Source organism: Pan troglodytes, chromosome 2, assembly GCF_028858775.2.
Source record: "Pan troglodytes isolate AG18354 chromosome 2, NHGRI_mPanTro3-v2.0_pri, whole genome shotgun sequence".
NCBI lineage: Eukaryota > Metazoa > Chordata > Mammalia > Primates > Hominidae > Pan > Pan troglodytes.
This window is the reverse complement of record NC_086015.1, coordinates 111006460-111030349: the sequence shown is the minus strand read 5'-3', so window position 1 is coordinate 111030349 and position 23890 is coordinate 111006460. Positions and strand designations below refer to the sequence as shown.

At 35.5% G+C, this 23890-nt stretch overlaps 1 protein-coding gene across 22 annotated transcripts in view; it reads right to left on the bottom strand.

Annotated features, from left to right (window-relative positions):
* BBX (BBX high mobility group box domain containing) overlaps nucleotides 1-23890 on the bottom strand; it is a 286521-nt gene that overhangs the window by 124285 nt on the left and 138346 nt on the right. For 6 of the 22 annotated variants that reach the window (XM_063805266.1, XM_063805269.1, XM_054680300.2 and 3 more), the window contains one exon: nucleotides 22913-23029. The gene's annotated coding sequence lies outside the window, so the exon portion shown is untranslated. 22 annotated transcript variants of the gene reach the window in all.

Here is a 23890-nt window from a genome sequence, read left to right as displayed (position 1 = left end):
GGCAGGAAGTGGCCTATCAACATGCAGCTCTCCTTCGAAGACAGATAACAAATACTGCAGTTAAAAGTATATTTGCAATTGCAAAGTTACTCTTCCTGAACAAATTCCAAATACAGTATCTATCTTTGATCTTACAAAGGCATTTTTCTTACTGTTCATAGCTGACATTGATGATTCAGTTAGGCACCCCACTCTCAACTATGGGAAAACTGTTCCCTGAAATTCAGTCATGTGAGTTTTCAGCTTTTAGTTGCCAGGCTAGAAGTGGCTGCCTTTGCTCCGCCACTGCTGCTTCCTTGGATATTTCTGCTTGTCATGGTGACGTAGGAACTTACCATAGCAACAGCATCCATTTGACTACCTGGGAGACCCTCTCAATTCCTTCTCTGTGATGTCAGACATTGTTGGACATTATTAGAGAGTTATTCAGCATCTCCTTGGACAGGGCCTATTACCTCAGAAAAAAAATATCGCAACTATGGGAAAAATTTTGAAGACCTTAAACTGAAACATAGTTTAAGTTTTATATTTAAAAATGGAATCTATTTCTTAACCTTTCATACTTACTGCTAAGGCAAAAGTCTAATGATGATATGTAGAATGAAACAAGCTTATTTTAAAACAATAAAATATCCGTCATCTCCATGGTTCATGTTAAACAGTTAGAGAAGATAAATAGCAACCACATTATAATATTTGTTAAAAAATAGTTTCTTACCTGCAATAGGTATTGCTGAAGGGAATTTAGAAAGACAATTTTCCATCTGGGGTCTTTTAATGCAGGGAGGTAACAACAGATATTGACATAGTAAAATAATGGGAAGGCTCTTATTTTTGATAACTTAAAGTTCAGTTAGTAGAGAGCAACAGTAGGATTTAACTGAAGCCTAAGGAAGATGTATAATCCTGGGTTAGAAGTTACCATTACCACAATAGAATCTTTCTGGGTAAGAAAGAATAAAGCAGCTTTCATGGAAAAGAACTATGCTTTTAAGGTTAACACATGTGCAGGCACATGCATGCCTACTTTCTACAAAGTGTAGAGCTGATAGACACATAGATAGAAACTGGAAAACTGCCAACAGCACTTGGACCATAAAGTATTCGTTGCTCTCATAAAACAGAGTTTTGTATGAATGTGACCTCTAACGCAAATCTAACTTTTGGGACGCATCCATAAAGTCAGCAGTTAGTACATTCTTGACTGACAGCCTGATAGCTTAGCTTCTAAAAGGAGCATTAACCACTCCAGTATGTGAACATGCAGTGACTAAGAGCATCTGCAGCAAAGTTAAGAAAGCAGAATAAAAGAACGACAATCTAAACAAGCAATGTGTATACCATTGCATCTATCAGCATCAGGAAAATGTGATCACAAATAAATCCTTATAATACCCTGAAGTTTTCCTTCTCTAGCAAAATAGCTATTTTCTTTTCCCTGAAAAAGAAAACTATGCTTCCCATCCTACTAAAGGGCAGTAATTTTATGATACATGGCAAACATATGAGGAAGTATCTATTTCTAAAAAGTACAAGTTTACACCACATCACACCTTGAATCCCACCATCTTTGTGAAATCAAATAAAACACTAAAATTGGAAGCAGGGGGGACCTCTAACAAGGGCAGGCATAGGAATTTGATGGCAAAATCAATCAATAAAAATATTTTCCATTAAATGCATTTACAGTAACATTTATGTACCATAATTCTAATTAAAAAGAAAAGAAACAGTTCAACTATGTTTATGCCTGGTAAACATGCTGAAATGACAAACAATAAAACGTTCACAACGGATATGGAGTGGTATATGCATTGACTGATATTTTTGTCTCCATGCATTTTGGTGTTATTCTCATTCAACATGTCTTATTTTACAAACAAAAAAGAAAGTCAATAAGTTATTTTAAAATCAAATATTTTAAACGTGATTTAATGGAGGACAAAGTATCAGGCTTCCGAGGTATCAGATCAATATGCTGCAGTGGAAAGTGATTTTCTCTTTCTGATCCTTTCTGTGACAACGTGACATCTTTTCACACTTGCTCAAAATTAACTGCTTCACCACATAATTACTGCAACTGCAGCAAATGGGCCTTTTTGTCTGTAATTCAATTACTGTGGGACATCTTATAGTTTCAGTATTTAGAAGTGAAGCATTTACTTGACTACATACATGGGAATAAAATAGAATCTCAACATATATCTTAATTAAGAATGAACTTTAAATTTCTATTGTTTGTTTATACCAGAGTCATCCTAGCTTATTAACCAATGTTATGGAATCTAGTGGGAGAGTAGAAATACTGTTTTAACTCATTTCTAGGTATCTTAAGTGATTGCCCCATTATGATCAGAAGCTGGAGTTGGTTTGCTGGAGTAGACCCTTCGGTCCCACAGTATTTTATCTACACAGCTACTGTGACATTATCACCTTCGATAGGGGTTTTATTGCTTGCAGGTTTGTCTTCCACACTTAATAGAAGCATACCTACTACAAAGAACAAATTCTTAGTGATGAATGAACGAGTGAACTGTCTTAGAAATAACTTGGGGAAAATGTCAGAGACAGCTTAAGAAATCATAGTGAATCATCCATAACCTCAATAACACTGGAAAAACTATTAAATGTTCTTTCCATAAGAAAAGTTCCCAACAACTTAAGTCGTCTTTCCTTCCTCGAACCTCACTCACCCTACCCATGTTCCTAACATCTTCATGAATTTATTCTACATCTGCTATTAAAAAGAGTAATCAAATTAGTTTTATGTGAAGTACACTTTTACAACACCTGATTTTTTACTATCAATTGGCCTCTGGATTTCATTACACTGCACTGTTATGAAGCACATTGAATGTGTGTGATTTTATTTCATGTTAGCTTTATCAGTAGCTGCTGAAAACATGCTTTTGGTGCAGCTTCCCCAGTGATCTAGACTGACTTTTATGGTCAGCAGGTGTAAGATTCTGGAAATTTATATTTATAGCCCCCCTGTTGCTAGCTTTACTGACAGGGAGAAATAAAATTTACCCTCAGTTAAGCAACTGAGTAAAACTATCCACAAGGTAGTTCACCTTAATAAAATAGTAAGTGTGGAAATCTCCAGAATTTCTACAGGAAATTCTACTTTATTCTCTCAGTATATGATATGCATCTTCAGAGTCCAAAGGGCGGACACTTCCAATTACTTCTCTGGTTAGGCTTAACTTACAGTAATATCCAGTACTCTAAAATCAGCATTTCTCAGTGAGGAAGCTTTTGGTATCTTGAGTGAGATAGTTCCTTACCTGGCAAGGCTGTTTCACTTCCTGCAGAGCTAACATATATCTAGGCTCTTCCCTGCCCTTTGACCCCTACACCCACTCCCAGACTGTGGCATTTCCCCAAATAATGTCCCACGAATTTCTGAACACTCCTTGTAGGGTTGTGGGATCCCTAGTTGAAAATCACAGCTCTAAATTGATCCCTAGTTGAAAATCACTGCACTATATAAATTTGAATTTTAAAAATAATTTAAGACTCCTTAAAAAAGACGTTCCATCACACTATTATTAACTAAACCTTTCCCCATCTATTTCCAGGAACATACAAGACTCATCTACTATATGCTTAAGGCATCCTTGGTGGACGTAAATATTTTCTACGTGACCTCTGGTTGCTAACAATCCTGATATCATAAACCTTCCATTAATATTTCTGTGTCTATTTGTGTTGATTACTTATAAGCTATCCAAATTGGCTTAATTTTGTTAAAACAGGTTTCTAAAGCATTATTTATCAGCACTACCATCAGGGCTTCCACTATTCAGGTGTCATTTTGAAAAGCATTACAGGAAGGGAGTCAATCGCTATACCCTCTATGCTGGGCCACCACGGTACAACACACGTAAAGAGGCACACTCCAAAATCCAGTGAAAAACACTACTTTTGCAAGTTTAGGCTTTCTGGTCAGCAGAGCAATGCAAAGCTGATGAGTCATTTCTAAAACATGAAGTGCAATTCTAAAACTTTCAGAAGAGTAACAAAGATCCAATTTGTTTAATTAATGAAAGGTTACATGGAATTGTAAATCTGAACTTTTTTAAACCATAAGAACTTCATGATCACTTAGTGTGGATGTTGAAACTTCAGTGTCTTCCTTATCTACATGGGCAGCATGTCTTAACGGACCGGTCAACAATCGAAGAAGCTTTTAAAAACTGCTATAGCGAGACAGAGCAATTCAATTGAATCACACATGGTCTCCCATAAATATTACATAAATAGTGGTTTCAGTGGTTTCTGACAGAAAACTCAGCCTCTTTCTGCTCCTTTTTCCAACAAGCCATACTGTCAGGTATGGGAAACCCTAATGCTTTCATAAATTTGGCTCTGTCACCTCTTCAAGTCAATCAACAACCTCATTTTACTTGGAAACCACTTCACCCTTACTTTCTGCATGTCTACCACCACTTACACCCCTTGGCCTCCTCTTAGAAATATGGGGCTTCTGAAATCCTATTTGGATTTTGGAATATTGGCTTTGTAAAGAGGTACTCGTAAGCAGTGATAAAGAAGTCCAACTCAGGAGTAGCTCTAGGTAAAACAGGGAAGCCAGATGTGTTCATTTATGCCATCCTTCGACTTTGGTCTGTGAGGAGCTTTTCCAGACATTCCTAAGAACCAAAAAGCCCCATGTGGCCAGTAAGGAAGGTTTGGCTTGCTTCTCCATCATCCAAAAATAGGGCTCACTTGTCAAAGTCTGACAGCCTTCTGGCCACAGTAACACTTATGGGCTCAGCAGGAAGTATCTGAAATCCTGAATTACATTCACACTGAACACTTGTTCCTTCCAGCCTTCCCTGATCCCAGGGACTCAGACCCTGCTTTCTTACTGAAGCTGTTCATTGCTGATAGACTTTCTGTTTTAAAATGCCAGTTCTGAGTCCTTCCAGGTTGTCATAGGCTGGGCTTTCCCAATGAGACAACAAGGGTTAAGTAACATAATAAATTAAAACTCATTTTAAAATATGGCTTTGGGGAAGAGTAATTTTTAATGACTCTTCATGAAGGAATTTTAGGTACTATGACATCAAGATGAGAGGGGCTTTTTTATAAAGCCCCCACAGTACAAGTTCAGAGGAAAGAGAAAGGAAATCCCTTTCTGGTTCTGTTTGTTCATGTTTTATTTTTTCCATTTTATAAAGAAACAATCCTAAAGCAAGTAAGCAAGCACTTTAACAGAATCCTGTTGTTTCTGGGATGGATCTTTTCAATGTTGCTAGCCACACACTATGTCTTCTTGAAGAGATGATATTTTATTTATCTTTGTATGCCCAGTGCTATTGTTGTTCCTGGCATATATTAGGTGCTTAATAAATGTCCATTAAATCAATGGCTCTGCTGCTGGGAAACCACACAGCTTCCATATTCAGCACAGCAGGACCTGGACAAAGCTGAGAAAATATGCGACTCAAGCCCAGAAAACTCTATGAGCCTGAATTTTGGGTAATATACATTAAATTATTACCATGATATGTAAATTCCATACAAATTAAAAATTATGTATCATCTGTGTCAAAGTAAGATATGTACGGTGTCAAACATAACTGTAATCTACATTATCTAGACTACAAACTTTACAACTTGCGATCTTATATTCAATAAGAAAATGGCACAGATGCCATTTCAAAAGAACTACACAAATCTTTGGCTTTTTTTTTTTTTTTAATGAAGCCCTTAAATATGACTTTGAAAGAAATCCTAGACCATCCTGCTTAATTTCACTTTGTCTATGCTTCATATCTCATGCGATTTGACACAAACGTTAACTGTGAACTCTCTTTTTTCCTGAATTTGTAAACCCGCATCTATAAATTATTAGCTGCAAACTGTGTAATCTTGGGCAAGAAACCTAACCTCCCTGTGCCTTGGCATCCTCATCTGTAAAAGGAAGGATAATAACAGTATCTATTTCATTGTGAGGATTAAGCCAATTTTTATATACACATACACTGCTTGGAATAGTGCTTTGCAGTAAGTGCAAATGAAGGTTTGCTATCATTATCATCATAATTAATCATGGACTAGAAACATTCAAGTCAACTTGAAATAAACTACAATTAACAACTTTTTTTTTTTTTTTGAGAAACGGTCTTGCCCTTCTTGCCGAGGCTGAAGTGCAGTAGTGCAAATACAGCTCACTGCTGTAGCTTGACCTTCTGGGCTCTAGTGATCTTCCCACCTCAGTCTCTAAAGTAGCTGAGACTACAGGCGTGCGCCACCACACCCAGCTAATGTTTCAAATTTTTGCAGAAGCGAGGTCTCACTGTGTTGCCTAGGCTTATCTCAAACTCCTGGGCTCAAACAATCCTCCTGCTTCGGCTTGCCTCCCAGAGTGCTGGGATTATAGGCTTGAGCCACCATGCTAGGCCCATAATAACTTCTAACCATTAAACTCATGTAACCAAAAAAAGTAAAAAATTCATTCAATATTATTGAGAATCTACTATTAACCAGATGTTGTGCTAGGTTGACCTATGCTGCTTTAATCCAGTGCTCTCCTCAGTAAATACCCTTAGGTAAAGAAATATCTCTGCATGTCAAAAATCTGTGGGTACAGAAAAAATGGGGGTGGGGGGCAAAATATAAACAGCAGGAGCTTGGTTAAAATGTAACAATTTATAGTGACTAAGAATTCCATGAAAATGCATTTATTGGCATAAAAAGACACTGAAGATAAGTGGGAAAAAAGGTTGCATAGAATATAAGAGCCTGATTCCTTTAAAAAAATACATAATAAATATGTGCTTATATATACATAAACCAAAAAAGCCTGAAAGAATGAATGCTAAATTGTTTACAACATTATTTCTCTGTGATAAAATTATGGATGAGGTTTTCTTCTTTTTGGTAATTCTATTTTCTAGCTTTTTTTTAACTTAAAATACAAATAATTCAAAAATCAAAAAAGAAGACATTGGGGTATACTTATAGTTCCGTAAACAATAAGCTTTTAAAAATACTAATAGGCTAAAGAGATTAACCAAATCATTGGTAAATTTGTATGCACTTAAGAATAAGATTGTTAGCTTGTTAATACAGATGTTTCTCAACTTACAAGTAACTTAAAAATATCATTAGTGGAAAATGTCTTTAATATACCCAAGTTACTGAATATCATAGCCTAACCTAGCTTAAACATGCTTGAAAAACTTTTAGTATTCGATAAGTTACATAAGATATGCAACACTATCATAAAATAGGCTTTCTGTTAGATGATTTTGCCCACTTGTAGGCTAATATAACTGTTCTGAGCATGTAGGTAGGCTAAGCTAAGTTATGATGTTTGGAAGGTTAGATGTATTAAATGCATTTCTGACAGGATATTTTCAACTTACAGTGAGTGTATCAGGATGCAGCCCCATTTTAAGTCAAAGAGCATCTGTATTTGAAAAATAAATTCAACACTAAGAAATTTTTCAGAGGATCAAGGTCAGTGGTTCTTAGAACTTTAAAAGAACTTTGGAACCACACCAGAAATATAATCTGTATCTCTGCCACAAGCACAATGCCCTACCAAAGCAAAATACCAAAGCTTATTTTCTAACTAATGGATATTCTAGCAGGGGACCAGTTTTCTATGCTTTCCATATTTTTATAAAATTAAGAACGTAAAATGGTCACGAAAGCAAGTTTCCCAATGTTATTAGTACAGGTTACCAATGTCATGCTATGTTTGAGAACATATCAGGAATGTTCTAGAAACGTTTCCTATGATGAGTGGGCAGTATGACAAAATGACTGGTTAAAATTTTTCACTTAAGATTATTTTAAAGTATATATGAATCCATATATTCATGAACAACCAACCTTCAGAGAAAAAAATAAAAACCTGTTCCAATTATACCCTCTAGTCAAGAATGCTTCAGGATAATGCTAAACACAATTACAAGATGCCATCTAGTGGATGTTTTTATAAAATTTCTCTGCTTGCTTACATTTAAATCTTAATGAAATGATCTTTTAAAAAGCTATTCTGCATGAAAAAACACCTATCCCTTACACCGCTTTCTCACCAATTACTGGTCTGAGCTGGTGGACAACATATTTTAAACACACACAACTCTGACTGGTAATATTGATTTTAAATCTCAAGTTGAATATCCACCACTACCACAAAGAATAAGGAACAGCCCAGTTATCTCCTAAGTGGTCCAGGACCTATAATGGCTGCATAACACAAGTTAGAAAGGAGATTCAATTTAACATGCTTTTATCATTCACTTCAGATGATGATGATAAAAGATTAGCATCATTATATCAGGACAGTAATTACTGTTACTGCTGCCCTACACTATATGAAAACAAACTCACTTGTTCTAAATAAGCTATGTCTGATATTTAGAAATCAGTATAGTGTTTCCAGCAAAGCTGTGAAAGTGGTACCATGTCCCTACATGTACACAGCTGTAAAGGCTCTTTTTACCATCAGGGTGGCAGTAACACAAGTTATGATCAATTAAATGGTATTAATGAAACCAATTAATGTAGCATAAATACATAAGGCAAAATGGAAGACTGATATCCAACCAAATGTTTATTTATAGTATTAGTCTATGATAATCCAGATACAATTTATAATTAAACTTAATCAGATGAAATCCACATCTATCTAAATTACCTTAGTTATAGACTCATTGTTTTGTTTTGTTTTGATCTTTGGAAGCAGATTCTATAATTTTTTTTAAAAAGCTTCTAATTTTCTAGATATTTTCAGATTCCCACATTGTAAAACAGAAATTATCAATTTATTTGGAGGGCATTCCTACTGTGTGATAATAAAGTTTTTATTTTAAAAAGTTTTCTGTAGCCTATCATAACTGGCTTCCCTAGGAAAATTCTCCATTTGTCACTGCTATTTCTGGTGTCATATTTAATTTATAGGATAATTTGTTTAAAGAGCTACTCTTCTAAAAATGAAACCCTTCAATATAGACTTGATAGGGACCGCAAATCCAGTCCCTGGAGATCATCTTGTCCCCCAATTCACAGATGACAAAAAAAAGACCCACAGGAGTTAAAGGTTAGCTCAAGTTCATCAAACCCATTAGTGGCAGAGTTAAGATCTGGGTCTCTTGACCACAAAATCAGAACTCTTTCCGCTATATCATACTGCCTTTTTATTCTTCCCCAAATAGTAATAGAATGTCTCCTTTAAAAGCTTCTTAAGGTACTATAGTTTCATTTTTGATCTAAAAAGTCCATGAGGGAACTGCTGCCTAAGTGTATCAGACACAAACGACGGTATTAAAACTGAGCTCCTCCATGATCATTAGAGAAGAGAGGGGCAAAGCAGCTTCTGTAGAGCAATCCAGATCAGTGGTTTTGACAAGGGGACTGAGAGACAACAGAACAGACTCATCAGTTATTGAAGTGAGAATCTGTGTTGTTTACTAAAAGGGCACAAGGAGCTGCTTCTGCTTCCCATCAGCACAGTCCTTAAACTAGCTGAGGCTGAGGGAGCACGATTTCCTCCACAGGTGCTCAAAACATGATGGCCAAAAAACAGAAGTTCACAAACTAACCCTCAGTATCTGAGAAGAAAAGCTCCGATTTCCCTCAAAACTGCCATCTTTTGCCTCTCCTCATATCAGAGTAAGGACAGATACACTATACATTCTTTCAGCTCTGAACCCATTCCAGTCTCCAGGGTCTGAAACTTTAATATGGATCTTCCTATCAGATTAATGGCAGTTGACACCATTTATGGTATAGTTAAAATGTCCTTTCTGTTATTCTTCTGCAACTTATTTCTTACAATTCATAAACCATATTCTGACATAATAAATGCACACATAAATGGAAGTCTGAAAACTTGGACTCTGTAAACAGGAGCATGCCTTAGCTAAATCACCTAACCTCTCAATCTCAGGTTCCCTCTTTCGTGTCTGGAGATGGCTGGCCCCTACATTCTAAATTACTCTAAGCCTGTTACTTCTTAAAAACACTCTGCAACAAATTCAACACAATAGAACTTACCAAGCCTTGCCCTAACACTACCTCTTAGCAAAGGCTTTAACAGAAGTCTGAGGAGTGTAGTGATAGGACCAAATCTAAAAGGAGTTCTTTGTAAGATCACATGTGAATTGCTTTTGAGAAAGTCTCTTTAGATGTCTTACTTTGGCTCCTCTTCTATACAAACTGCTGTGGGAGCCTAAGAAAAGCAGCTTTCAAACGTGCAAGTACACAGATTTGGTACTGCTGCCGCCAGGCTGCAACCGCTGCCAGGGGAAAGAAGTGAGTCAAAGCAATTCTACGCATCGCACGCCTCAATGTCTTCCCTTCACTTGGCAACGATACACTGGGATCAGTCATCCAGCTAAATGTCCAGAGTCCCAAAGTCATTACTAGCGCAAGGGTTTCTAGTCTAAAACTTCCAAGGTGATATAAAAGTTTAAAATCAGTACAAAGGAGGTCTTTTTATGTTACTACTAAACACCTGGAATAATCTGTGAAAAATTAGAAGGGTAGTGAGACAATGACTTAGGAATCCTACAATGTGTGTGTTAGAACTTTCAGACACACCTTTCTGGCTCGAAGGCGTTATGGTACTTACTAAAAGAATCAAGAAGAATCAAAAGGCAGTTTTTGGTATTAGTTACATAGTCAGAATTTCCAAAGATATTTACATGTGAATGCCTCATTTTCAGGCTCCTCTGACATGTATTTCCAATTTTTAAGGGACTACAGATGATTTACTGACACGTTCTTTTCCCTTGAAGAATGTATCATCACAAGTGTTATTAATGGTTTGCGTCAAATTCTATCATATATAAGTTTGAATGCATTTTTTTTTTCTAAAGAGAGTGATTAACTTTACATTTTGTGGCCATACCACTTGTAAAGAACAGTTCACATCTGTCCACCAACATAAATAAAATACTTGAAGACTGTCACGAGGACAGTGCCTCTTTTGTCAAACTGCTCTATGCGTGTTTTACATGAAACAAGACTTCCAAATGTGGAAAAGGTATGTGTTTATACATGAAGAAATGTATTTCTAACAAGTGGGCTTCTTTATTTTAAAAATAGTTCTACATGTAGTATTTTATGATAATTTTCAAGAGTTTACAGTAGTCAAATGTTATCCAGAATAAGAGAAATTTCTAAGAAAAAACTTGAAATGGGTCTTATTATAATAATTATCTGGTTGTCTCTAATAAGCAGCAATTTATAAAACAGAAAACTTTATTGTAAGGAGGCATACTTTTAATCAGTATTATTTTCATTCTTTGAGAGTCTTAGAATGTTTACCTTTTGCCTATGCTCTGAATTTTTCCGGGGAATTACACAACTGTTAAAAAGGAAACAATATGATTCCTGTGAAGGTTTTTTGGGGTGGGCAGGTAGGTACAGAAGCCAAAATGCTGGGGTTTAAAAAAATGTAGATTAAAGCTTTATTAAAAACAGATTTTAAATGGCCATTTTATTAGAAATTGTTGAGCCTTTATCAACATAATAGGAAAACTTACTACCATACCCCAAGAAAAACTCTTTGCCCTAATCAAACAAATCTAATTGTCATTACACCCCATAAAAGGTTTTGCAACTCCTGAAACCATTTCTACTACAAGGAACGTTTTCTCTAACTCTTGTTCTCTTTTCTTTATTATCAAAAGTCTGTTAACGTGAAACTCTTATTAGTAACTCTTATTAACTTCATCTAACTTGATTTAGGAATAATCTTCTACTCATTTTGGACTCCTACTTTACTTCATTCAAAATCACAAAATTATAGAAGTCAGAACATACTTCAGAGATTATCCAATTTAACTCCCATATTGAAAGACAAGAAAATTCAGGCCAAAATTAAGAAATTTGCTCAAGGTCCCAGAACCTGTTCAAGATGAAAGAGCTGGTGCTAGTACAAAGTCATCCATGGGGTTAATTTTTCATTTTCATTTATCACTGAGAAAGACTAACAATTCTAAAGCCAACAAAAGTTTATTTAATTTTTTAAAAAGTAAATCGTGACACTCTTCACAAAGGATAAAAATTTCACTTCATTAAAATTTACTTCATTAAAATGACCAACAGTCATTCCACATTCAAAGTGAATGTAGTGAGCACCCACAGCTGTGCCAGGCCCTTTAAAAACAAAAGGCAAAACAATATATGAGAACTAAATACTTATCATAAGATCCTAATATTTCAGCACACTGTACTCCAATGGACTCTTCTACTTAATAAAAATATACCCTAGTTTGATACTCTTCCTCTGTTCTGGTTGCTTTCTTTTACCATTCCCTACTTCAGCTTCTAAATAATTCATGTCTTATACTTAGGAGATGTTATCTTGAGGAACTGGCGATAGTACAACACAGCTTCAAAAATACACACTTTCTACCTGAACTACAAAATATTTCCAACGTAGGTTCTTTTCATGAAATCCCATACTCAAACTTATGCTTGAACACTGCAGTCATGTTATCCTAGATCCCCTTTAACTCAAAATATCACTTTGTATCACGGGGTTATAAAATAGCCAGGACCTTTCTCCTAATAGGTCAAATCCTCTCAATATGTACTTTGTAGACTGTGATTTGAAGATAAGAACAATTTTTCTCAAATAACCTGCACTAACAGTTATATAATTAACATAATTATTTTACACTTGGGGAGCTAAGGTGAAGAGATACTTAAGGTCTCATACAAGTGACTCTAATACATCTGCTCTAATTCTCAATTTAACAGTCCAGACATAAGATTATGCCTCATTAGAAAGTTATGAAACAGAAGATATCCTTTTCCAATTTGCCTCCAAGTTTCAAATAAAATACACTATATGTGGATATCAAAACTTCAAAAATTCATTTTATCAACAATTAAAATTTGGTGTTTAGGACTTTTCTAAACCATGTTGATCTTTCTGTAGTTGTCTGAGATAAAGAATCACAAGTAGAGACTTTGAAGATGTAAGACTTTTCAAAAAGGATCTGAGAAAACAGAATTGTAAAACTAGGCTGCATTCGTGTGGTCATTATTCTTGTAGCACGCTATTCCATTATGAATATTTAGTTATGTCAGAGACACATCAACACTCTTTTGCTCCCTACATATTTACAGCAATGGTCTCTCAAGGAGGCAATGAGTTTGCAGTGCTATACGGATCTAATAAAATGTGTGAATTGTTTTATTCCGCAGTGCTCAATTTTACAATTCTGAAAAGTCTTTTTGAGATATGTTTCTCCATATGTTTCTGGTCTTGTCCATGTCATTCTTTGAATTGACTTTCTTCAGTGAACTAAAGCATTCACTTAATTTCACCAAATAATACACATAAAATTATGACTTTTTTTTTCTCAGCTTGTGAATAACATTGAGATGTAGCCCTTGTTAGGTCAATCTTGAAATGAAGACTCAATGTTTTCCTCTGAGGATCAGAAAAATAATTCAAAAGAAATACTGAGCTCTATCAGTTAAGTTCTCTTAATAGTCTCAGTGGTGTTTAGGCTCAAATCTCTACAAATTTTAAGATAAAAATACACTACATGTGGATTTCAGAACTTCAAGTTACAGACAGAAGCTCTTATTACAGCAGCCAAAATATAATCTGAATGCTAATTTTGATTTCTTTGCACTACCCAAAATCAAATAACTTTTGTTGGGCAACTGCAGACACTCGGCTGAGTCAATGAACATATTTAAGACAGCTGCTTCTTGTTTGTGAACCCAAAACTATTTTCACTGAAGGAAGCGCAGGTTGTACAATGAAAAAAAAAAAAAAAAATCAGAATACTCCAAAAATTTTTTTTTAAATGCTCAACAGAAAGGATCCATTTAACATGTTTAAGGATAAAACAGCAATCTGATCTACGTAAATCTCAGAACACAACTAACAGATATTCCTCAACTAGCCATATATTTTTTAAAATTGTTTTTAGGAAAAAACGACAAATTATAAAAAGCTAGCATCAATTAAAAACAAACACCAGCCTTCCAGAATGTCTTGTGCAGGGAGTGCCGAAGTAGAGATGTTGTTGGTGTTGGTAGTGGGCAATTAATTGGGTGTCAGTACCTACTTCTTCAAACATCTGTAAAATAATTATTATTCATTAAAGTGATCCTCTCATTAAAAAATAAGCTTCCCTCTACTATTTCTTATTAATCCAGTCAAGTGTATTAAACATTTTTATATTTGTAACACAAATATGAAACTAAAAAGTTTTCTAGCTTTCAATGAATAAAGTAACCTAAACTCTTCTTTCCTAAACACTCCTGTTTATTCCATAATTTTTATTCTTTTTGAAATTTTTATTTTATTTTTTAATTGACATATAACAGCTATACATATTTATGGTGTTGATATTTCAATACATACGATGTATAGTAATCAGATCAGGGTAATTATTGCATATCCATTGTCCTAAACATTTATCACTTCTCCCTGCTGGGAACACTCAATATCTTCCTTCTAGCTATTTGAAACTATATATTATTATTAACTACAGTCATTCAACAGCAGTATTACACTAGAACTTATTCCTGCTATTTAGCTGTCATTTTATATCCTTTAACAAATCTCATTTTTATTCTTGAAAAATTAAGACATCAGTTTCATTTCTTAATATATTAAAATTACTATTTGGTAGAAAATGTATTCTCTTACTGTATGTTTTAAGTTGATACATTAATAAAATGTATCAGTGATCTATTTTGTTAACTGACATTTTCTCTCAATTTAAAGTGCATTTCCTCAAATGCTGTGAATAAGAAATAGTTAAATCTAATTAGCTAAGTCTAATACATAACATCTGATTCAAACTCAGGTGTACTAATATACATGAAAGAATATATATAAAAATATGTATGAATATAACCCTAATTTGGATCCATTTCATAATTCCTAATAAAGTAATATTTTCGAAATAAAAACTAAAAAGTTTATCTGTTTTCCATTTCCATGCTCATGAGTCAGAGCAGGAGTGTTAAAAGGCTTGGCGACTTGGCAGTCAGGCCTGGCTATGAATTTTGACCACTAACCTAAGGACCTCTGTTCATTAATCTGTAAAAGTAGACTAGGGCCTACTTCACAGGATGGTGACAATGGAAACAGATAATCAATCTGAAAAATCCCTTTTAGAGTACCTCATATATGCTGCCTTGTATACATACTATTATACTATTAAAAATGCATATTTCCTTCCCTCTTCAAACCCTTTGGCACCACTTCAACCCAAGAGATAACTATAGCAGTTTCTAAGTGATAATCTCCATTCAAACTAATCTGTATCAGATTTACTTAGAATCATGCTTTGAGGTTTTCACTCCCTGAAATCAAACCCTTTAGTGGCCCTTTACGGTCTACTCCTAGAATTTAATTCCTTAGTTTGGTATTCCGCATCTTTTTTGTGCCCCTTCCCACCTCACTCCCCACCCACATATTCAAAACCTGGCCTCAAACTTCCTTTGCCTTTTACTATATCCCAGAAGATGTATTCAAGGCCCAGCTCCCTGCCATGGAGTGCTTTTTTGCCTCTTATCATTTGTCCAGAGATCCCTTATTTAAAACGGCCCTTCTCTCTTCCTCTTGATGCAAGTCAAATATGATCCTAGGCAAAATAACATCTCCTTCCTCTAAATTCTTAATTCTCTACAGCATGAGCCATAAACTGCCTTGTGACACTATTCTATTATTATCTCAAATGATAATTTTAAATCTGTGACTCAGCCTCTTATTGTACCTCTACCTCAGAAATATTCACATCATGATCATCATCATCGCTAGCCTCTTAATTACAGGCAGGGAGTCTTAAAGTTCCCACTGAAGACCACAGATTTAAATCTCTGAAGTTAACATTGTCCACGGTTCATCCTTAACTTTAACCTCTGAATGTGGGAGGGGGATGGGAAAAAGTAGGTGTCTCCCTTATTTGTCTTTGAAGTTGCCACAATAGCATAAATCAAGAAAAAGGAGAACGCAGTCCCATCATGATTTTGTCAACCATAGTAAGTACAAAAAATAAGAGCCAGAACCTTTGCGTGAAAACTGTCTTGGAAGCCATTTAAATGCAAATAATTTTAAACAAATCAACAAAAGTCTCCGGCACATTTTTTAAAGATTGAAAGAAAAGGAAACGTACTCAAATCAATCTTGATTAAGCTCCAATGAGTGCAGAAGAAAGGCTGTCTCCATGAGCTTTAATTTTGAAGAAACAGCTGACTGGATGACTCCATTCAGTGAAAATCAGACCCACTCCTGCCTTGGCACAGAGCTCTATTAGTTCTCTGACTCAGAGTTCCAGAGCATGAACTTTCTTAGGTCCAGAGTGGTTCTTAGCAGGTAGCTGGTTACTAAGGGATGAAAACGCAAGCCCAATGTTTACTGAGCAGCTCCGGGCTCATAGAAATAATACTGCCATCAACTTGATTATAACAAACACACATCTATACGTGCTGTGTAGGGGTTAAGTAACAGGAAATAACTATAAATGGATGAAAACGGCAGCCAAGAATCCTCTAAGTTCAAAACAGACCTTAACCTAAGGGCAATAATGTCATCATTCAAATGAGACACAGTGCTTGGCTAGCACAGGAAAAAGGAGTAGTGTCCACTGGCTGAGCACAAAAGAAACACACAGATTCTGAGTTAAGATTTGCTGGGAGAAAACAGTTTGGCACTTGCATAGAAGAAGAAAACCATATTTAGTAATCTTCAACAACATAATATGTAGGTGAGCTTCCTAGAAGGGCCCCAATTCCTCAAAATAAATATCAATATTAAAGTGCAGCTGCTCTACTTTCTGTTCCATTGTTTTTACAAAAACAATCAGCGATTTATTTTTCAGATTTAATAAAACCTAGTCAGGCTTTTGGAAATGTAAATTTTTATAGCTAAGATAAATACTAGAAAATATTCAAGAAAACAGATTCATTGCTCACTTCTTTTTCATCAAAATTACAGATCCATTTAAACATTTCAATTTTTAAATTTCAAATACAAACTACGAGACAAAATGAATATTGTTATTCAAGCAAGACCTGAATCTGAATGAAACTATTCAAAACTATTTTAATAAAATACTTTCTAATAATATAGATAAATCTATTTTTAGAATACTTCCTTAAATAATTACATAAACCTCAATGCTGAGTTACTTTTATATTTATTACCAACTTTACTGTATAATAGATAATAAGAGTAAAAAATATGCAGTTCAAAATTTATTCTTAATTTAGCATTTATAAAACCTTTTCCAAATTAAGCCCATCCAATACAGAATCTATCATAAATGCATTTCCTAGCATCATCAGAAAGAAAATTTTATATCACATATTTATATATTTATAAATTTTTCTATTGTACTTAAGGATGGTCCAACTTATTTTATTAATAATATAGTTTATTTTTAATATTTGTTGCAACTTAAATCATTAGAGAATATATGGCTTTCAGAAGACATTAAATTAAAATAAGAATACTAAATGAGTGTTGTAGGTTTTATGAAGCACTTTCAAGCCTGTCTAAATTAATAAAATATTAAGTGAATTAATACTACGAAAGAAACTTTTATCACTGATAATTTAAAATATTAATGTGAATACTTAACAGGTCAAGACTTTTACATTAATCAAAGACACATTATAATAACAGTTAGAATGAACATTCTCCTATCAGTAAAGTTTTCATGTCAGGTAATTTCTCCCATTTTTTCCCTGATAAGCACAAAAGAATGTTTCTCTCCTTGAATTCCTGAGGAACAAAAAGTAATCTGTTCTTCTTGAGATAGGGTGGTATTAACTGCTTCTCTGAACAGAACATTGGGCATAATACGTTTCCTTAACAGTTTTGTCAAGTAAGCAGTTAGTTAGGAGGGGTGAATTCTCACAGATAGTCTGGCTTCTTGTGCCTCATGGCTGTATAGCCCAGTGAATCTTGAGTGTTTTATGTGTATGGAGGCTGGGGGTAGGAGGTTAACAGCTAGGCTTTCAATAATAAATAATTTTATATTTTAGGCCGGGTGCAGTGGCTCGCCCCTGTAATCCCAGCACTTTGGGAGGCCGAGGCGGGTGGATCATGAGGTCAAGAGATTGAGACCATCCCGGCCAACGTGGTGAAACCCCGTCTCTACTGAAAATACAAAAATTAGCTGGGCGTGGTGGCACGCACCTGTAGCCCCAGCTACTCAGGAGGCTGAGGCAGGAGAATTGCTTGAATCCGGGAGGCAGAGGTTGCAGTGAGCCGAGATCGTGCCACTGCACTCCAGTCTGCCAATAGAGCGAGACTCCATCTCAAAAAAAATAATAAATAATTTGACATATTAAAAACTCACAATTTTTAAGCTTCCAAATTTGATTCAGAATTCAGTTAGTGTTATTAAAAATAAATCCTTCACTAAAGAAGTTTCCCCCTTTTCCTTGTTTTTTAGTTGTAAAATTTTTCTCCTGCCTTCTCATTTTATGCTAAAAGTTGCAAGACTTAAATGGAATGTTCACAAACCAGATCTATTAACATCATGAGGAGCGTAATGTGTCCACTGGCTAAGCACAACAGAAATGTACACATTCTGTATCGCTGAATAAAGGTCAGGAAGAGTCTATACCTGACCTTGGTTAAAGACCAAATACATAGCTCTCTGTCCAGGACCCTCAGGAGTGATTAGTTACAGTCTACAGAGAATTAAAAGGAAGTTGGTTCCCCTTCCCATTGTAGCCTGATCTCTGGCATCTTTTGCCTCTGGTGCAGAGTTCAAAAGTACTCACAAGATGAATCCAGGACCAGCAACACATTTAGGAAATATTAGTCACGTGAGAATCTGGAGTCAAATAACTCCTTGAAAGTAGTTTAGCGATTCCCTGCAATAGTTAATGGAAAGACTACATGAAGGTAGCAAGGAAAGAAGTCAGGCTGTCACTCACCATTCACCTGGAGTTGAGGTGTCCCAAGCAGAGGAACCACAACAGAAAGGAAGAAACAACTTGCCTTCAGCACCAGATACAGACAGACTCAATGACTTCAAGGAAAAGCCCAACAGAAAGAATCAATACTGACTCAAAGATGGTAACTAGAGTGTGAGAAAAGACATGGGGTTATGCTGTATAGCAAATAACAAAGGTAAGGACGAGTTGCCCTGGGCATGGCTGTCGGGTTGAGGGAAGAGAAGAAGGAGCAAGAAGGCAGAACTCAAACATTAGCATAGAACAATGCCTGGGTTGCCTGATAAATGAAATCGGGGAGCCAAAGGCATTTTTTATACTAGAACAAATCAACCCTAAAGAACAAAGAGAGGAAGAGAAGTTCAATGTATGCCCCCACTTGCTTGGTTATGAGAGACAATCACTGGCAGGTTGCTGTGACACAGTTATGGGCCTAAAGCTCAGTAAGGTAGATAGATTCAGAGTCTGGTAGTGGTGCTCAGACAGTGACAAAGCGTTTTTCATTTCAATTAGAAGATAGAATACAAAATTGTGGCGTCAAAAGGAATCTTACAGTTCACTGGTCTACCACTCTAATTATTCAAAAAAAGTAGAGTAAAGCTCAAGAAGAAATGACTGGCTATGGTTTAATAAAGCTACTTACTAGCAAAACTATTTACGGTATTCATGATTTTGGCTTAGTGCTTTTAGGGAAATTATTGTAGCTCAGCAGGGGAAAGGTATTTCAGTGCTGACTGTATTTACATCTTTCCTTTCTACATTCAATAAATACCCATTGAATAAGTACCAGGAAATAGGATAGATCCTGGTATATTTCCTGGGAAACTGCAGAAGATACATGTAGTAGTGGCAGCAAGCTTGACAAAACGCAAAATATTGAGATCAGTCAATTAAAATTATAAAACACAAAGTACCCATTACGAGATTAGGAGGAACTTTTGATATTAAAATTGGAACAGTGTGTACAAATATCAGATACCAAAAGAATCATCGGCTAACAAAAACAAAAGAGGGTGAAGGACAGAAAAGGGGACCTGAGTCATTTACCCAAGCTTTTGGAACTTTTGCAATACAGAACAAAACATGGGTTGATCAAAGCGCTGCAGCTTGCAAATAGTCCTCTGTGGGTCACTCTTTCTCTATCTCAACAAGAATTAGGGGGAAAAGAAAAGAAATGTACATTCTCTGCAAAAACTATGTTTCTTAGAAGTCAGAAACAGCTGACAGTTTTCATTTATTGCAAGAGAACATTTATTCTTATGATAAGGTTTTCTGGAGGCAAAACATTTAGTGAGCACACATATCCAGCTATTTCAGGATGTCTAGATTTAAATGAGTTTGAGAAAAGCTATGAGTGACAATTGGGAAACAAAAATAAAAGCAGCTTCCACAAAGAGTAAAACTAACTTTTAAAAAATGAGGGTCATCAGGGTTTTTGTTAAGATGATGTTTACAGGCAAACTAAAAAATCTTTTCCATTTTTAAACTTCTGCTCGGATATAGTCATATTCATGCAAAGTATCATTCCTAAAGATATGGTGAATATATTAAACAAAAATCTAGTAATTTTAAAGAACTATAGGAGCCAGAGAGAGAGAATACTTACATTCTGTTAGTGGGAGCATAAAATGTAACAAGTTCTATGGAAATCCACGTGGCATTATCTTGTGGAATTTCAGGTTGGGCATATCCTATCACCTAACAATTCAACTCCTGAACATATATCCTGAAGAAATAATATGTACATACAGAGGGCATATACAGGACTCAAGAACTTTTCCTCTGCTGCTTTATTTCCAATGACAAAAATAAAAGAAAAGAAAAAGAAAAAGAAAGAGGCCAGGCACAGTGGCTCACACCTGTAAGCCCAGCATTTTGGGAGGCTGAGGCGGGTGGATCACAAGGTCAGGAGATCGAGACCATCCTGGCTAACACGTTGAAACCCCGTCTCTACTGAAAATACAAAAAATTAGCCGGGCATGGTGGCAGGTGCCTGTAGTCCCAACTACTTGGGAGACTGAGGCAGGAGGATGGCGTGAACCCGGGAGGCAGAGCTTGCAGTGAGCCGAGATGGCACCACTGCACTCCAGCCTGGGCGAGAGCGTGAGGCTCCATCTCAAAAAAAAAAAAGGAAAAAAAAAGAGAAAGAAAGAAAAACAGCTAAATAGCCATTAAAAGAAAGTAAATAAACTGTGGTATTTTCATACAATAAAAGATTATACATATATGACAATAAATGAATTACAAAGACAAGCAGGAATGAGTCATAAATACGACGTTGAGCAGGAAAAATAGTTGTTGCAGAAGAAAACATGTAGTATGTATTATTTATATAAAATTTAAAAACAGGCAAAATTTAATGTAGGGGGTACATAAGTATGAGAAAAACGACCAAGAAAAACACAGAAGTAATAAACTCAACATTAAGGATTGTGATGAGGGGGTAAAGAGAGGCAATGGAATCTGGGTGGGGCACACTGTGGGCTACAAAGAAACTGGTAATGTTCTATTCTTAAACTAGTGGTAGCTTCTCAGTTATTCGTGTTAATGTTATTCTTTGTACCTTATCTACATAGTATAAATATTTTTGTGTAGGGTAGCAAAAAAATTATCATAGTTTAGATTCATCCTGATTCTAAAGATATGACTGCAGAATTATAAACACAGACAATGGTAGAGAAGGTAGCATAATAGGGTGCTGACTATAGCCACAAACTTATTTCTCAAGTTAATAAAATTTTTTGTTTAAAGGCACATATTCAGCTTGCAGACCATAGGGACATACAGAGAGTCTAATTCACCATTTCTAATATTTAATTCAGTATTGTGACATTATACCTGTTATCACTGTGAAACACAGTTTTCTAATGTTTTATTAGCAGAAGGTACAAAGGGTCATTAATATCCATGCACAATAAATATTCTTGTATCTATAGTATTTTCTGTATATACAAACATTCTTGTATATATAGCATTCTTACTTTTAAAAAGCTCTCAGAAATAACATATTTATTTAACAAACAATTTTAAAGGTATTTTTAAGTATCCGCGAGTAGCAAGTACCTAGCACGTACTCAGGACTCTTTGAGGTAAATATTTCCGGTGTTAGTTTACACATGTGGAAATTGAGATTCAGCATTGTGAAGTAGATTGCCCAACGTTTAAAAGCTAGTACAGCTGGGATTCAAACCATATCCAACTCTGATATCCAAATGTGAAAAGCATGCATCTACTAGCTAGGACCGTCTAAAAATACAACAGCAAAAATAAATTTCTAATGCAAAAAAAAAAAAAACCCAGACTTGTTATATTTCAGCTTACTATTTCAGTTTATGTTACTCAGAATGCATCCCTGAATCATGTTCTAATGGTCTGTATCAATTTTATGTCATAGTACTTCTTTATAACTTCATATAATCACAATTTACACTTAAACCCTATAAATTCTAAACTGGCAGCGGATACCAATTATGTTTATGGAAAGTCTCAACTTGGCTGTACTTCTTTTCATAACTGGAATTTCTCTAAGACTAGAAGTAAAGTTCGCTGTTGGGAGACTGAAACTTAGCACTTTCATTTCATTACCCCCCACCGTCAGGGATTCACTCACAGGGAAGCAAAAAGGCTTGCCAAGCCCCACAGAAATTACTCACTTCCACTCTCTCTTTCCTCATCTCTCTTCCAAATGTACTTCAAAACCTAATTTTAAACTCATGCAGGAAATCTGATTAATACCACTTGGCTTTCTCTACTCCATTAACCCTAGGCCCCATCAGCACACATAAAACACAATTCGTTTATATGATTATCTGTCAGCTTTTTAATTTGTCATTGTTTTTTTCATTTGCATGTTTGTCTAGCCTGCAAGAACCACTGACAAGAGTTTACAAATTTATTTCTTCTGTCCTGTGTCCTAACAAATTCTTCTTCCCCAAAAGGACCACCAACTATGCTGCGTGAACAGTAGTCACTTAACAAATGCTGAATGACTTACTACAGTGGAACAATTCGCCTCTGGTATTTCTCAATATCCCAGTGAATCCTCCACATCTATAACATGCTGGAGATGATACCAGGTACCGCTAGAGGCTTGGGGTCTTCCTGAGGGTGCCTGGGACAAGAAAAACACAGAGACCAGAGACAGTCAGGAGAAACACAGAGAGAGGAAACATGGAAATAAACAGAGGACAGAAATAAAGAGTTGAGAGGAGCAAAAGAGTCAGAAGTTAACGGAGAGATTAAGCAGCCAGAGAAATCACAGACAGGGAGGAAGCTGGCAATCTGAACTTGGGTTTTGGTTTTGAAACCACATTTCTGGTTCTATTTACTCATGTAATAGGTGCTCTCATGTTACTAAATCTGTGATACCATCAACCATTTTGAAGTTATTGCCATGGTTTTTCTGAGCTTGTAACTTTACCTATTAAAATTCATCTTCACAGGGTTTCATCTTTGGAGATACATCTACACACACAATCCTCCAAACAACCCAGCTATAAATAAGGAAGTATTTTTCCCAGTTTCGAAAATGAAGGTCAGAGAGGTAATGTGACTTGCCCAAGACACAAGCAAATGAATGATAATCGAGGCCCCCAAATTTTCTGCTTCCAAAATCCACTGCTTTTTCTGGTATCCTATGTTGTCCCTAGTAGAATATTAAAGAAATCCAAACTGGTTTTGTAAAATAAAATTCAAATAAACATAATTAAGGATAAAATTTTTCTATCTTATGGGACACTGAATTACTCAGGCTACTCACTAGGATATTTTTAAGATATACCATAAAAAAATCTGCATAAAAATATCAGAATGATAAAAAAATTAAGAACAGAAATGAAATTAAGTGAACAGTCACTTGACAAAAATTTTTAAAAAGGGCTAGAATTAGTTTATTTGCTTCTACAACTTTGTAATTTCAGTCTTAATGATTCAACACATTTCAGCTGACTGGAAAGATAAACTGATGTTCTGC